The sequence below is a fragment of the Camellia sinensis genome, chromosome 14 (genome assembly GCF_055761805.1).
Source record: "Camellia sinensis isolate YWXY chromosome 14, ASM5576180v1, whole genome shotgun sequence".
Classification (NCBI taxonomy): domain Eukaryota; kingdom Viridiplantae; phylum Streptophyta; class Magnoliopsida; order Ericales; family Theaceae; genus Camellia; species Camellia sinensis.
This window is the reverse complement of record NC_138974.1, coordinates 113,864,634-113,869,128: the sequence shown is the minus strand read 5'-3', so window position 1 is coordinate 113,869,128 and position 4,495 is coordinate 113,864,634.

The window sequence follows — 4,495 nt, the reverse complement described above, 5'->3', positions numbered from 1 at the left end:
TACCTGTAAACCACTCTTGCAAGATACCATTTTTCTCCCATGTTGGAGAAGATATTCTTTTTTAATCTCTTGGAATTAATTGATGCAAGGTTGAAGAAAGTAGTTGTCATATTCAAAACAATTTAGTTTTATTTGCCAAATTCAATATATATATATATATATATATTTTTTTTTTTGGGTTGGGGGATGTGTGTTTGTCAGATAGTTTGACATGCATTGTTGGGCCGTTTCCTCATAGCTTAAGCTTATGGGACAATTTTTGACTTGACAACATATATAAATTTATTGGCACACATTACTCCCATGGTTGTCAAATCTCAAATCGAATTTCTAAAAAACTGAATTGTGAACCAAGTCGAATCATATATATATATATATATATATATACTTATAAAAAATGTACATATAAAATCACAAATATAGTGCTTAAAATGAAAAAAAAAATAACAATCTAATATAAATTTCATGCATTATTGTTTCATTGATTTAAGAGGAAACTCCAAAAGTTTATAGATCAATGTTCAAACTTCAACAACTAGCTTTTGACAAAATTCAAAATCCAAAATGACATCATTAGGCTTAGGCATAGTGGCATACAGTACAACAGACTATTGAACTTCTAATTTCTAAATTCCAATCATGTCATCATCAAGAACATCGATCAATTCATCATCTTCACTTCCAACATCTACTTGCTTAATATTTTCCATCTCTTCATCATCATCATCATCATCATCATCATCATCATCTACTTCAACCAATTTTTTCCCTTTACTTGTCTTGTTGAGATTTCTAGGCCCTACAAATTAGAGTAAGAAGTTTTGTGTCGTCATTTTGAACATTAAGGCAGTAGACCCATGAACTTTGAATGCATAAAAGTATTTTACTTATCTTCCTCTTTTTGCTACTTGATCCCCTTGAACTTGAAAACATTCATCAATATCTAGCCAGGTGTTGTCCTCAGGTAGGGTAGGATCTTCTTTTTCAGTTTTCCACTCATCATCGGATTCCACATCCAATAAAGAAATAGGATCATAGGCATCCCCTTGTTCTACTCTTTTTTAGTGTCTTACTTCAAATCGGAGATTATACTTTGTGAACACTAGTGCATTAAGTCTTTGTTGTTCCAATTGATTCCTTCTCTTAGTACATACATATTAAAGGAGGATGGTTGAATTAGGATTTATTATTCATTTGAAAAGTAAAATATTTATTGAAATTAATTTATATTTTTTTATACCTAATCAAATGTGCTCCAGTTTCTCTCGCATCCAGTTGCATTACAAGTTAAGCTAAGAACATGAATGACAAGAGTTTGAAGTTTTTTACAGCCTCCTCCAAAAGAGGCCCGCCACAAGGCTATCAAGTATTAACAAAAATTAATCACAACTTTAGTAAAACAAATGGGAATCTTAAATAAATGTAAAGTTAATGTTATTCCAGGTTGTTTCTTGCTTCGCATTTGAATGGCCATCTGCATCCCAAACATGTTTTCCGCATGGTGAAACTAATCTATTTGCCTATCCACCTTTTCTCGCAATTGATGAGTGGGGCACATCCTTTCAATTGTCTCATAAAGTCCCTTCTTTATCTCATAATCCGCATTAAAAGCAGGAGCATAATGAAACCTTTATTGGGATTTAAATAAAAGAATTGTAATTCACTAATAATTAACTAGTAAAATAATATACAAATAAATAAATAGTAGTTATTACCTTGGATTAAGAAGATAATATGCAGCTGCATGAAGAGGCCTCTGTAACTGCATGTCCCATGTCAAATCGATGATATCCCAAATCGGTTTATACCTCCTCTGTACTCCAAAATTGTTTGCTATTTACTCCTTTGCCTTATCCATTGCTTCATAGATGTATCGCATTGCAGGCTTGGCATCTCCGTCAACAAGTCTCAAAACCTTTACTAATGGGAGTGTACAATTAAGACAATATCAGATTGAGGACCAAAAATTCTTGTCAGCTAAAAGGACATCTCTTACTATTAACCCATCAGCTTTCTTTGAATAAGAACTTCTTTGCCAATCTTCAGAAGCAAACATTGCCCTCAATTCAATCTTTGACTCATGTAGACGCCTCAAAGTTAAATAGGACGGCAAATCTGGTGACAGTAGGTCTTCTCAACTCTTTTTTTGTGTATGTCCTCATCAAGTTCAAGACCCAAGCATGTCTAAAATTAAAAATAATTTTATTGGTAAAGTAAAACTATAAAACAAACTTAAATAACTTATATAATAAAATAAATAATTACAAATATGGAAATAAGTTACCAATAGATGTAAACTGTAATCTTTCTTGCCTTTTACGTTGTATCCTTATGAGTAGGCAAGTCCCGAATATCAGTCAAAATTAGATCCATACAGTGCGCAACACGAGATCAAAACAATTGATTTCTCTTTTTCATCAACATTGATCCAATTTTTACATAAGCGGATGCACTATCAGATGAAAAAGAGAAAGTGTTGAGAGTTTTTGCAGAATTTTACGAGTCGGGGATGGTTAATTTGAGTTCAGATGCCACATTTATCTGTTTAATTCCTAAGAAAGTGAATGAAGTTAGAATTGGAGATTTTAGTCCCATTCGTTTGGTTACATCACTTTACAAGATTTTGGGGAAGATCTTTGTCATGACCCGAACCCACCACTAGAGGTTTGGATCATAACCGGCCAGAATATATGAATTTATCTATGGCCTCAGATAGAAATTCAATACATAATTAAATATATGGGGCCAGAAGCGGAAGCAAAATAATAAAATTGTCCAATGAGCTATGTATATACGACACAACAAAAACATCTTATACGTTAATAATGTACAATCATACAAACACACACTGATTATACATTCATTTTAGACTACATGTACAAAGACTTATACATAAGAGTATTAATCACGAACTTACAAAACTTAAATTTCTTGAAAACAAAAGATGGTCAAACATGACCAGTAAAAACAAAACGAATGACAAAAGCCTCATCCTAGAGGCATCCTTGGCTGATTTCACAAAACACAATAATATCCTATAGGTTCACTAAGGTTGGACATCTTGCTACTCACCTATATACATATATATAACGGAGTGAGCTAAAACTCGGTGAATAATATCAAAGTAAAGATGTTACATGAATGAGTTTTTATCATTTAATATAATTATTCTCATATTAAAATTCTTGACATAGCAAAACGACCTCACTTCCAAAACTTGACAAAACGACATTTGGTTCAACATATAACAAAAATACAGAACATAAGAGATCATAACTTGGCGGAATGACCTTGGGTCCAATTGAATATAGCTGTAGAATGACCATTTGGTCAACACATAACAGATATTTCAAACTTGTCAGATAATCAAAATGACCTTGGGTGCATCTTATCAGATATATAGAACGACTTTAGGTCCACCATATATATTCATACTTCGTCATATTTTCAGATATTATGTTGATCGGATAGATAGAATGCGCATTCATACTTTCAAAATTACAAGTTCAAAAAATAGAAAATAGAACATAAGAAAATATCTTTACTAGATATTGCTCACAGCAATTTGATTGTTGACATGGCTTCGTGGATGAACCTACACAATACGTAAACACATACACACATTGGAACACATTGCTTGATCATTGTTAACTTATCTAATTCCTTAAAGTCCAATTATTACTTGTTACTTCCTTTATGAGGCTTAATTCATGCCTACGGATGTTCTGAATGGAATGAGAATGAAGATATAAACATAATACAACTTTTCAAAATGTGCTGAAACAAGACAGTTTGCTTGAGTGGTCCTTTAGTCTGCAAAAGTACTGATGGTCGCTCGAGCTAAGGTGTGAAGAAAGCTGAGGTCGCTTGAGCAGTCAATTGTGTGAGAACCCGAATATAAAAATTAAGTAAATAATTAAATAATAATATTACAATCTCAAATATTTTTGTGGTGAATTCTAAGGTGCAAATTAAATATTATTGGAGGATGTTTTAATTAATTTTAAACTTAAAATAAATTTGTGGTGAAAGCATTTAATTTAGAGGCAAGATTTATTATAAAAAATATATATAAATAAAAAGAGAGAGAGGAGGGGGTGACTTGAACTCTAGACCACAAGGTTAATATATAAGACTCCTACCATTTGAGTTGCATGTAACTTATACATATGTTTTGTATATTTATCTATTTATTTGACCTAAGTGTGCCCACCACTAGTATAAAATAAAATAAACACAAACCCTAACTCTTGTTATAATTGTTTTCCACAACACTAGCAGCCCTAGCAGCCGTGGGTTTATGAAGGAAAGAGAGGGGTTTTTCAATCATAAAGATTATTGTTGTAGCCAAGAAGGAGAGCTTTGGGTGTGTTGTGTGTGATCATCAAAGGTTAGCCCTCCTAGGTTTTCTTCTTTCTTTGTTCTATCCTTATTCTATAATTATTTTATTCATTCATGGAGAGGTTGTAGGTTTATGTATTGTGTATATAGATAT